Genomic DNA, 14,147 nt, shown 5'->3' on the forward strand with positions numbered 1-14,147 from the left:
GTAAAAATGTATTTCTAATGTATTGTATTAATATTGTTAATGCATCTATGCAGCTATATCCCTTACGGAAGCCTAGCTGGTGTTTATGAAAGAATTTTTGTTTTTCTAGTTGCCATGCAATTCGATTGTGTAATATGTGTTCGAATTGTTTGGTGATACAAGAAATTAATGAGATTGGCCGATTGGATCCTACTTCATTTGGGTTTTTGTTTGGTTATGGGAAGTATGATATGTTTTCTCCATTCTTCCGGAATATTTCCTGTGTTCAATATACTCATAAAAATTGTGCGCATATGGTGTTTTATGATAGGTGATAGTTCTCTGAGGCTATTATAATCAATGCCATCCCAACCAGGGGCTGTGTTTTTTGGTCTGTTTAAGGTTTCTTGTAATTCTAATTCATCACTTTTTTCTTTTTACTTTTGTCTGTTCCTTTGTAGATCTTTTTTCGTCTTTTCGAAGGGAACTGTTGGGGGAGTGAATTTAGTTATAAATTCTTCTTGCCATTCATTATTAATAGGTAATTGTGTGTTTTGTCTTGCTTTAGTTATGCTTTTAATTCTGTTCCAAACTTCTGATATTGATGTGTCTTTGGAAAGGCTTGAGCAAAAATCTCTCCATGCTATGCGTTTGGCTGCCTTAAATGTTTTTCTTGCCTGCGCTTTGGTTTGTTGTACTTTTATCCAATTTTGTGGTGTGGAATTGTATTTAAAAGTATGAAACGCTGCTACACGGATTCTCTTGGCCCACGTACATTCTCTTGTCCAGCAATAGATGGATGGATATATTATTGTTGGGCATGGTAGTTTGTGTGCTTGTAAGATGTTTAGTGTTTGGAATATCAACTGTTGTAGTGTACTGTACGTGATGTCTCTTTGTGTGTTGTGTTCGTGTTTTATAATTTTGGATTCCAAGATGGTATTGAATTATTTCCAGTTGATCTGTGAGGTTTTCCAGTGATATATATCTGGATGCGTTAAGTTGTGTAGTTCCGTTTCTAGGATCTTACAGATACGACGACGCATATATTAACAATAACAACTATTTATTACTGCCAAAACAGTAAGATACAAAATTGTACAAATTTCTATGACGTCTTCACCTCGAGACCGCCATTCTACCGGATACCCACAGACTATTCAATCCCGCGTAAAGTGAGCATAGTTGCCAGTCCGCAACATTCCCCCCTTTGCGAACATTATGCGCTAACAATACTATTTCTACTTTTACACATACACTAGCTAATACTAAATTATTTTACATGTATATGCCCTTACATATTTTCTCCATTTTTGATTTAGTCACATTTTTAGTTAGTATATCAGCTTCTAGATTTTCTGAGTTTACATGTTGAAGATACACATTCCCATTTGCTACATCCAGTTTTACAAAATTATATTTTCTATTTATATGTTTAGTTCTTGCCTTTACATTGTTACTTGAGATCCAATCAATTGCTGATTTACTATCAGTTTTAACAATCACTGGTCTATTTACAAAATTTCCAACATCTAATTCTGATATTAAACTTATGACCCATTTTATATCACACAAACCTTCACATAATGCAATCAATTCTGCCTCACAAGTAGATAAAGCAACCAAATTCTGTAATTTGCTTTTCCAGCTGATGACTGAGTTTCCAACCTTGACAAGATAGCCAGTACGAGATTTTGCTTCTACTGCTGTACTCCAACTTGCATCCGTGCATAATTCAAGCTTACCACCTTCACTTGAAAAATTTAATGCATAATTGCACGTACCTTTCAAATATCTATATACTCTTTTTACTGCTGCTAGATGTATTTCCCTTGGATCTTTACTATACCTTGACAATTGACTCACACAAAAAGCTATATCTGGTCTTGATCCTACAGATAAATACATAAGTGAGCCTAACATTTGTAAGTACTTTGTTTTATCAACTGGTTTTGACTCTTCAAAATTATGCAAATCTTGGTTCAAATCACCTGGTGTTTTCACTGGATTACAATCATGAAGTTCATACTTCTTTAATATTTTTGAAATATAACCCTTTTGTGACAACTGATAACCTTCTTCAGTTACAATTATATCCATACCCAAAAAGGAACTTAAGCTATTATTCTCTTGAATTACAAAATATTTCTGAATTATTTGCATTATCTTATCTATGCTTTCATTATTTGGACCTACTACCAAAAAATCATCAACATATACTCCTATGTACAAAAGTTCTTTTCCTGTCAGTTTATAGATACAAGGATCACTTTCCAGTCTTTTGAAACCTATTTTGGTGAGAACTTCGTTCAGTTTCTCATTCCAACAAAGACCTGATTGTGGTAACCCATACAAACTTCTTTGTAATTTACATACTTTGTTTCTATGCCTTTCTTCCTTGAAACCTTCTGGTTGTTCCATGTATATTTCTTCCCTTAAATTACCATATAAATATGCAGTTTTTACATCATAGAGTTTTACTTTCATTTTGTAATGTGCTCCCACAGTTAACAATACACGTACTGATTCCATTCTTATTACTGGTGAAAACGAACTCTCATAATCAAGCCCTTCTCTCTGTCCGCAACCAACTGCCACCAATCTTGCTTTTCTTTTGTATATTGTCCCATCCATGTTCTCCTTTGTACAAAATACCCATTTGCTTCTTACAACCTTCATGTTCTCCTCTCTGGGAACTAATGTCCAAACAATATGTGATTCCAATGCTTGCATCTCTTCGTTCATTGCAATCTTCCAATTTTCACTGTACGCTGAACTCATAGCTTCATCGAAGGTTTGTGGTACGATATCTTGTGCAAAATTTGTTTGTTCTCTTGCTTTTATCCTCTCAGATCTTTTCACACCTAGACTTTTGAGTTGATTTTCATTTCTTTTCAAATTTTCTTTGTGTCTTGTTTTTAACACTTCGTTTGTTTCTCCTTTCTTCCATCCACTTCTTTTGGCTCCACTGTCTTCTATGGTTAACTCATCTGTTTGTATTTCTTCTGGTAGATCTTCAGGTGTTAAGTCAAGAAATATGTCCGGTCCTCTTTCTTCTACCTTCGATTCATGCAAATGGACATTGCTGTTGTCATATTGCTTACTTTCCCTGTCTTCATCATGTTTATACTTCAAGTTGTTGAATTCTAGTTGCTCTTCCAAATTACAATTCATCAGTAAGCCTCCACAGTTTCTTTCATCAAACACAACACTTCTAGCTTCATGTATTTGTTTCGTTTTGGGGTTGTACAGCCTGTATGCTTTCCTTTTTCTGGAATATCCAACAAATATTTCCTTTTCTCCCTTTGGTTGAAATTTGCTTCTACACTTCTTCGGAATGTATCTGTATGCCACACATCCATATACTTTCATATGTTTTACTGTAGGCTTCCTTCCCGTCCATTTTTCCATTGCAGTTTTTGTGCCACCATCCTTGGTAGGTATACAATTTTTGATGTACGCTGCCGTTGCAACCGCTTCAGCCCAAAATTCTATGGGTACCCTTGCATCAATTAACATTGTTCTTCCCATATCTAGTAGTGACCTGTTTGCTCTCTCAGCAATACCATTACTTTGTGGACTGTATGGAACAGTTAACTGGTGATCAATACCTTCTTTGTTAAACAACTCTTGAAATTTACTGTTAACAAACTCAGTACCATTGTCTGACCTTACACTTTTTATACAATTGTTAGCTTCCTTTTCATATTGGCTTTTAAATTTTACAAAGTAATCAAAAGCTTCATCTTTAGTTTTGAGAAAGTATACAAACACCCTTCTACTGTAAGTATCTACAATAACATACATGTATTTAGCACCCCCCAATGACTCTTTTTCTACAGGTCCACATAAATCCATGTGTATCAAATCTAGTGGTTTCTCACATACATCATTGCTTTGTTTAAAAGGAAGTTGTACAATTTTTCCTTTTGTACATGCATCACACAATTCTAATTTTTCTGAAGTTTGCTTAAAATCTAAATCTCTTACCATATCACTGTCCTTCATTTTATTTAAATATTTTTCATTCAAGTGACCTAATCTTCTGTGCCACATGTATTTTTCATTGTTTACATTAGTTTCCATACTTAAGCATGCATCCTTACAATGACTTACATGTGATTTTACATAAGTTTGTAACGTGTACATACGATTCTTTTCCTGTGCTTTTGCCACTAACATGCCATTTTTGTCAATTATCCTTGCACTATTTTTGGAAAACAACACTTCATTATCATGATTCACCAAACCTCTAACTGACAATAAATTCAAACGCAAATCAGGTACATATAATACATCATAAATACACACATCGTGAAGTTGGCCATCATTTGTGACTGTTGATACCTTAATGTCACCTTGCACTTTGGCCTCCATCGATTTTCCTTCCTCCGCAAGTTGCACTTCACTTTGCACTTCTCTTCTATTTATCAGCCAGTCTTCTTTATTTGTCATGTGAGATGTACAACCAGAATCTATACACCATACCTGCACTTCTCTTCTGTCTTCCTGCATGTCGTATACACTGTAAGCAGCTTCCATGTTGTCTTCGCATGTGAATCCCATCTGTTTCATTTTTCCCTTCGGTGTTTTAGAAGATGTAGATGCAGAGGTAGACGTAGAAGGTCTCCTAGCTTGAGCTTTCCCACCTTCTTTATTGTGCCAACATTCTTTCGAAAAATGTCCTACTTTTCCACACGTCCAGCATCTTCGCACAGCTTCTTTATTCTTCCAATACTTCTTATCCCGTGCCTTGTATGCCTGTTCGGATTTTTCATTGTAGTCCATTTTATGCAACCTAACCATCATGATTTGTGGTTGCATGATGGGGAAATGTTGCGCTTGGACCGTATGGTGTATCATTATAATTATTCCTCTGTCCGAGGCCTGCCACTGAGGGCTGTATGTTATATAACCCTTAATTGTATATTTTCTGTCCCTTTTCCCCCAAGCTTCTTGTAAACAAATAACTTTGGGCTGGTATTTAGTAACTAAAATTAGTAGTTCTTCCCATTTTGCAGATGTCAATTGTATATTCCAGGACAAAATAAATATGTCAGTAGGAGAGGCTTTGGAATGTAGTATTGTATTATGTGGTTTCGCCATTAGTAAGTAAAGTTATAATTAGCTGCATTAGATGTTGTAAGAGTTGTCTCATTTCTGAAATGGTTAATAGTTGCTGATTTTGTAACATGGTTCCTATGAGGTTGTTTAATTGGGTTAGGGTGTCATGCAGAATATTTGGTTGTATAGTGGGACGTAGAGTGTGTGTAGTGTCTGTGTGTACTTGTTTTGTCTGTAGTGTGTTTGATGTTGGATTGATAGGTTTTTCCTTTTCTCTATGATGTGAGGTTGTGGGTTGTTCTTCTGACTGAATCTGTTGTGGTATACAATCTTTCTGTTGGGTGGTTTGTTCTATAGGTGTTGGTGGATGTTGAAGTCGGAAATTGGGTCCCCATTTTTTTATGATTGTAGCATATGAACGATCTGTTACGGGTGGTATGGCTTTCCAGCACGTAACATATGTGTCTTGTCGTCTCGGTCTATTGTCATGTTCTGTGGGTTGTGGAGGAATAATTTCTTTTCGTTGTAGTGGGTCTGTTCTACTATCCTTACTCAGTGGGGGAAAACATGTGGAGTTAGTGGTTGGTGGGGGTGCATTTTGAAAATTTGGGTTGTAATATCTTCATTTTGCTTGTTGGTACGCCATTAATCTTGCTATTTCTCGTTCAATTTCCCACATGTTGCATATTTTATCATTGGCGGAATGTACCCCCCCCCCCCCCCCAGTGGATGCATTTCTGGATGCACGAGTTCGATTCGTTGTGTTCCAGATTACCACACCTGGGACATTTTGGCTTGCTCTTGCACTGCTTTTTTAGATGTCCAAATAGGTAACATTGTGTGCATTGTTTTACATTTGGAACACTAGGTGTTACTTGCACACTATGTTTGAGAATGTATAGGTATTTCGGTAGGGTCTGTCCTTGGAAAGTAATTTTAATCATTCGGATAGGTTCATACTTTGTTTGTTCCGTTTCCGTATTGTATATGCGTCTGGTTTTTCTTTCTATTTTGAGTATAGGTATTGTTGTTTCTATTGATTCATTAATCTCGTCTTCAGAGAATTCTAAATCTATTCCATATACAATCCCTTCCCTTTGTGTGGTGCCATATGGGATATGTGCTGTAATGTTACTTTTAGTTAAGAAAAGGTGATCCTGGGTGAATTGATTAGTGGTATCCCTATTCTTGAAGAAAATTTTGTATCTATTGCTTCCTACTTGGATTGTTGTATTTATGTTGTCATGAAATGGTTTTAACATTTTGCCTAATTTATGCCTGTGAAATTTCCTTGGAATGTTGGCACAGGTTCCACCATAGCTATGTATGGTCCTGGATGAGAGTTATAATACAAGTTAGTTGGACGTACTTGGTTTCGCTTAGTAATGTTTTCACTATTATTGGTAGGACTACGTCCTCGTTTTTGTGAAACTCTGGTGTTACTACTATGTGTGTCCATGTTGTTGTCATCGTCTGGAATAATGCTTAGTATTGCTTGTTTCAGTATGTCATTATTTTGGTTAGATGTCATTGTTAATACGCAGGGGATAATATCCCCAGAATTGTGGAAATGTTATACTATTATCTATATCTATTTTAGATCGAAAAAATATACTTATCAATCCATGTTCTCTACGAATTCTTCTCTTACTCGGTACTTTCACGGTCAACGATGTGCATACGTCGACCATTTGCCAAGCTCTCTGAGAACTGATTGTTTGCAGTAAATCTCGCGCGGCTTGACGTAACACCAAGATTGCCAACCTTCAATCTCAGATATTTCCAACACAGCTCCAAGTTACAAAACACAAGTCACGTAACAAAATGTTCCTTCATATCACATGCAGATGGCAATGATGAAAATGACGTTATAAATAGTCCCATGAAAAAGTCTCATTACTCCACTATAATACATCTCCTAAAGCTAAAAACAACACAAATCGTTTGTGTAGAACAGTGTTCCGCAACCAGTGTGCCGCGGCACACTGGTGTGCCGTCACAAGATGAAAGGTGTGATGCGAACTTTTACCTACTATTGCAATATTGCAAGAAATTAATTGTCGACTTTAAGTAAGAAGGTGCTTGTTTATTCTTGCTGATAACTGTTATATTTTCATAGAAATTAAATGTAATTTATTTACTCAATATTGTTATAGTTTGCTCATCTTATATGTATTCTCGCCTGTAATATTGGGCCGGTTTGATGGGTTGCAGGCGGCAAGCTTTGTGTTCAGAAAGCCAGGTAAGACTTTTAGCAAGCCTTTTAGCGACCCGCATCAATCATACAATAGATTTAATTTATGTTAAGCAAAATATTTCCAACTTTGCCACAAATGAGGAAATACATGGCCTAAACACAAGAAATAAAGACAAACTTCACATAAAACACTACCGCCTTAAATTATGTAAGAAAGGTCCCTCAAATTCTTCCATAGATCTCTACAATAAACTACCACAAGATGTGAGGAAAGAACCAAAATTGATGATATTCAAGCACAAGATAAAATCAATGCTTCTGAAGCATGTTTTTTATTCTATAGCTGAATACATGGAAGCGACTTTTACATAAGACAAATGTACATAATGTAGTATAATCACATATTATTCTTGTAAAATTAAATGTCAAATGAAAGTGGGTAATTAGTATATCTTCTCATGTTATATTTTTTTGTGATTTTGATATAATAGCAGAGTAAGACCCATTTTTTTACAATTTTTGGCTATATATTTTGTATTTGTAAAAATCTATTAATGTACCTGTATTGTAATGTAAGTTTTGACATGTCCTATATTACCATGTACTGTAATTTGTACATACCGGTAGTCCTTGGACGTAAATAAACGAAACTAAATTAAACTAGAGCTATTCAAGCGAGTTCTTTGTTTGTAACACTGCATCTTTTGTGTACGGCTGGCTGTTTTGTGCCTGTTTGTCAGCGCTTCTTAAACAAAACAGAAAAATGCAAGGTAGAAACGAAAATATTCTGACTAGTATGGATAAGATTCAAGGATTTATTAATAAGTTGAACTTGTGGATACATGCAATTGAAAATGGATCGTGTGAGATGTTCCAAACTGTATGGCCCCTTGCTGACGATAACAAGGTGTTGATGGACTTAATTAAAGAACATTTAGTACTCTTGCAGCAGATTTTCAAAAAATATTTTGAAGAGAGCGTTGAAGATTTTGACTGGGTTCGTGATCCATTCAGTATGGATTTGAAATATCTTCCGAAAAATTTACGCTTACAAGAGGAACTGGCAGATTTGAAAGCAGACAGAACCTTGAAATTCAAATTTTTCGAAGTGCCTTTTGATACATTTTGGTTGTCAATAAGCAGTGAATACCCGGCTATCTCCGAGATGGCAGTTAATGTATTATTACCATTTTCAACTACTTATTTGTGTGAACTGGGCTTCTCGACGTTGACTGCAATTAAAACATCAAAGAGAGAGAGACTCAAATCCATCGATGAAGAAATGAGGCTTGCTTTGTCAATGATTCCACCACGAATCAGCCGTCTGTGTGCAGCTAAGCAGGCTCAAGTATCACATTGAAGGTATGAGTAGAGTTATTTACTTTAAAATTCGTATTAGAAATGTGTATTTTCTACACTGAATTAAAGTTAATAAATGTTTAATAAATGCATGTCTATTCATGTTTTATAATAATAATAAGAACAACAACAATGATGATGATAATAATAATTGATTACATAACGACGTAATATTTCGTAATTATATTAAGATTCATATGATTTTGAAGGGAAAGACATTTTGGTGTGCCGTGTTGAGTCTAGGCCCATCTGGGGTGTGCCGTGAGTAAAAAAAGGTTGCGGAACACTGGTGTAGAACATAATCTTCATAAATGACAAAAAAATCATCTTATCGCGGGGGGTTTTCTGGCTTTGAAAATTTTACCAGTATTGTCACCCCATTAAATTAATAATATTCTTGAAAGTCTGCAAAAAATGGATGTAAAAATTTTATTGTTGTTAGGATGTGTGTTTGGCACTTTAATGAGGTGAATGTGAAGTTTTTATACGTACTATTGCTGCACTACAAAACAAGCGATATTCTAGATTATGATGAACGATTTTAGGGGTGGTCTTGAGTGATGGGCTCCCTGTTTAGGGCGGTGGGGCAGATTAAGTAGCTATAGTGTTCAGAAAAGCTAAAAAAAAGTTACTTTCTGTAGACATGCTGTCGTAATTAAATACTTTGTGGCATTACGATATGGTTTGAAGGTGCGAATGATATGATTTGGGTGGGACGCATGACATGATTTTGGGGGGGGATGCGTCATTGGCATTGAAGGGGATGGGCATCCCTTATCTCATTTAATATCTTAGTATAAACGAATTATTCTTACCTTTCCGGTAAGTTTCAGACACTTGCAACGCAGAAAACGTCATTTCCCGAAGTCGGGATCGGCCAACATAACACTGTTGTTAGTTTACACCAGGATTGGCACGTTTAAAACAAAAGTGTTTAAAACACTTTGTTTTAAACGTTTAAAACACACGGCTTTGTTTTTTTACAAATGTTTTAAACGTTTAAAACAATGCGTTTTAAACATGTTTTTTTACAAGTGTTTAAAACACATTTTGGTGGTAGATATTTTATAGTCTGTGATAATTTTTTTGTTTGGCAACCCTGTTTTTTCATTGAATCTGTGTCAATTAATCCGTACTTTACAGGTCTCACTTGACCAAGCTTATGTTCTGACGTCACGGGAGAAAGCTTTTTAATTTTAGGCTAAATGCCTATGTGGTTATGTTAGGCAGGCTAGCTATGTATGCACAAGGTAGCAAAATTGTTGTGCTACAAGAAAGACACGTGCTTTACTGTAGAAATCGAAACTCTCAGTTCCTTGTTTCATATCGTCCTGTTTGTGTGCTGAACGACCGGCTTATTGGAAATGTTTTTTCTGTTTTGAACGAATTAGCTCAAACGAAAGTAGCCTATAAGCATTCTGAAGGCTGAAGAAATGGAATGGAAATTCTAAGGAAGATTAAAAGTTGCTTCGGGATATGAGTAAGAATACTAACGAAGATCAAATGTTGCTTCGGCATATGGGTAAGAATAAGTCATGTATACTATGATATAAATGAGATCTCATGCTGGTGTTAAAACGTTCTGTGGTAAGACTCTACTTTACGTCCTTTTCCTAAGGAATACGTGTCATATATCGTTGGAAAGGTTAGACGCATTTCTTCAAATTTACAGGAGAAAGTACTTACGGAAATCATTTTCTGTAGCGTTGTGGAAGTTCGTGAATGTAGTTTTGATCCATTTTAATGCGAATACATGATGTTTTCTGCAAAAATCTCTATCCGACACGATGTTTCTGCTGCCGCCATTTGCTTTCTGCACGAGAGCATAATGCTCTGTGTGTTAAGATGACGTAACCCCATAGTCAGTGTTTCAAACTCACCGTGTTTTCGCTAGAACATGACGTGTCGAATATTTTTAATTAATTTTTAAACTATGCTTGCCTAACCTAACCTTACGGAAAATTGTTTTGGGGGCTTACGTCAATGGTTTTTGAGGCTAACGTCAATGGTTTGTGAGACTAATGTCAATGGTTTGTGACGTATTAGCGTAATTTCAAATCCGGGCACGAAAGTAGGTATTTTCCGGCGAACGAGTTTGCAACACTGCATAAATCGACAAAACACTCGCCCAGCGCGCCCTGAACCAGTACGCTATCGCCCGCTAAAATGTGTTACTGAATCGAAATAACAAGTAACAGTAAGTACTCGTAAATGTAAGAAATAGACATTATCTTAGTTAGAAATGCATTATTTCACCTTAGGTAAAAGTTCGAAATATATTATTTATAGGTGTCTCACCCATACTATAATAGTACCTATTCAACAACGTAAATCCCAAATCCTGATGACGTATTTGTAGTTCATATTTGGCGGTCATTGTCCATACACAGCAATTCGGAACCATCTATCTTTCGCAATTCGTTAATGGTCTTCCTTTACGCACAGCAATTTTGCTGATGTCAGATGAGGAATGCCTATGAGGTTAGGTTAGCCCTGTTAGGTTAGGTTTCATTAGAGTAAATACAAAGAAAAATTAATATTTTAGCTAAGAGAACTAAAGTGTAAATCACCAACCCTGAGACCTTCTGTAAACAAACGGTCTCACCAATTCGATGTATCACTCCGCGTCAGCTGATTCATGACCGCAATCATCTGTTGTTACACTCATAGTTCGCCGCACCTATTCATTTTATATAAGAGCCTCTGAATGGAGAACCCGCTCTCAAAACATCAGACGAATATGCAGCCGCATACATTGCTACTCTCCTGGTCATTCTCTCTTTCATAACCCTTAAAGCTGCAGACACTGACACACCACTGCACTGGGATACGAACTTTACCACTTAATTTACTGGTTTCTCAGGATACCACTGACAGAACGTTACATAAATATTGAGTAGAATCTGTTTCTCACCCCTTTTCAAAGGCTGTCCTTGCTGGTGTTTTGAAAACAAGCTCTGAGAACACGGAGACTTTCCCGCATGCATAGAACTCTACATGTTATTTTTCTAAGGATAAGTCAGGCAATATTACTAAGTTGCACTACTTCCTTGCTGTTCACATGATTATTTTTAGAAAATAACCAATGTTATAAAATATCATTATGTACACAAATCTCTAAGCTCATTGAAAGTTACAATGCATATTACTACAAAATGTTCACACTTATCTTGCCTTGCCATGTCACAAAGTTATTTTACGAAGTGAACTATATTTGGCAGAACAAAAATCGTTATTAGGATGCTTGTCAAGCTTTTCAAACGCAATAAATTTACAAACTTTTTGTCTTGTTTTGATCATCATCATCAATATATTTATTGGACTTACAGCAATGCATATGGCTGTTTATGCCCATTATATATTTTATTTACATAAGATACAATTTACATAAAATCTACAAACAAATTTCAAATACACTTCTATCTATATCATCGTTAGAAATATACATTACCATGTTATATCATTTTGTCTAAAAAAATGCAAGTAAAATATATTCAATTCACATGCAAGAAAGAAGCCAAATTTATGGGAAATGATTACTTGTGCAAAGAGTTAATCATAAAGGTGAAGCAATAAGTAAAAAAAGAAAGAGCATTGGGTTTAAAGTGAGATGTCATTTGCGGCAGTGTATCCCATACTACAAATTGGCCATTTTTTTTACCTTACGTAATGAATCCTGTAACAACGCTGGATTTTCGTGTGGATTATTTTACTTCTATGAGTTTGCAATGTTCTCTGCATGCAAATGGTTTTGTTTACAGAAGGTCTCAGGGTTTGTGATTTGAACTTTATACCTTGTCTTGCCTGTTGATTTCTTCATGTTGGGAAAATGGCATCTTCCATGGAGCTATTGTTCTCATGGTAGGGTTACGTTACGTTAACAAAACATACAAGGTGTGTTCAAAAAAAGGCTGGATTGAGTGCACTACGCGCAAACTACTTGATGGAATCAAATGAACACAGTTGCGCCATCTAGCGTCATCTTTGTGAACTACATTGCAACAAGGCCCGAGCTCAGTGCGAGCCATTCGCGCGCGCGAGCAACACATGTCAGAGTCTGCAGCGGTCAGTGGGACATTTTGTGGCTGTGTTAAAAATGAAAGATTTGCAGGAGCAACGTGTGTGCATTAAATTTTGTTTCAAGCTGTGTAAAAGTGCCACAGAGACATTCACAATGCTTCGGGAAGCCTTCGGTGATGAAGCAATGAGCCGATCAGTGTTGTGACTGGTACTCTCGGTTCAAAACTGGGAGAACATCGACGGACAAAGATCCTCGAAGTGGGTGACTGTCCACGTCAACAGACGATGTTCACATCAACCTTTTTTCGATTGGCAAGGAATAGTTCATTACGAATACATCCCACAAACAGTCAGAAGGAATTTTATGTGGAGGTTATGAAGAGGTTAAGATTCGCAGTGATGCGGAAAAGGCCTGAGCTTTGGCGGAACTAAAACTGAACGCTACACCACGACAACGCGCGGGTTCACACCGCTCTACTTGTGACTGAATTTTTGGCCAAAAACGGGACGACGGTGATTCCTCAACCTCCATTTGCCTCTGGCAGACTTTTTCCTCATTCCAAAATTGAAATCGACATTGAAAGGTCGTCGGTTTGACACAATTGATGGCATCCAACAAAAATGTATGAGGGACCTAAAGAGCATTCCGGAAGAAACGTTCCAGGAGGCATTTCAAAGCTGGAAGAAACATTGGGAGCAGTGTATGGCCAGCCAAGGACAGTACTTTGAAGGGGACAAACATGAATAAGATGTACATGTTCAGGTAAATTTGCTATTCCAACAATCTGGTCTTTTTTTGAACACACCTTGTAGTTTATTTCGTCTTTTCTCGATTTCCATACTTGACCGCCAATTATTACATGCAGATTTGTGTTTAGGGGTTCACAATTAGTGAGTAGGCAACATTTCATAGAAATTGGAGAGTGGTCCGGTATTGTAAACTCTTTCCCAACCTTCTTCACCGAAAAATACCTACTATCGTGTTCGTCATGTGTGCAAATTGTACATTAAGCACGGATAGCCCCACAAACCATTCCGATAAGGTTAGGTTTGGTTGGGTTAGACAAGCATAGTTAAAAAAAAAAGTGGTTGGAAACACTTGACATGATTTCCCCGTCAAATATATGCCATGATGAAAGAAAATACCTCGTAACAGAAATCTTAGAGAAACTCATTTCCGTAAGTAGTTTCTTCTGTAAAAATGAAGAAATGTGTCTCCGATGTATGAAACTGTTACCAAAGTCCCTAAATGCATTCTACTAAGGTTCAGATTTACTTCTACATTCATTTCCACTAGTCTACGATACTTACATTCTCTTGTCAACGGAAAATACATTGTCCATGGGAAGCACACATGCTTGCGTAAGGTAATTTGTAATTTGTTTTTTTGACATAAATGCTCATCAGTTTAACCTTCCGGCACTCACGCTGTAGTAAAAAGTACAACAATGTATAATTTTTAAAAGTAAAATGAAAAGCTTGGTCACCAACAATGGATTCCACCAAAGTATTCATTTGTTGGTCCTTC

This window comes from Lepisma saccharinum, chromosome 19 (assembly GCF_977018435.1).
Source record: "Lepisma saccharinum chromosome 19, izLepSacc3.1, whole genome shotgun sequence".
In the NCBI taxonomy this organism is placed as follows: domain Eukaryota; kingdom Metazoa; phylum Arthropoda; class Insecta; order Zygentoma; family Lepismatidae; genus Lepisma; species Lepisma saccharinum.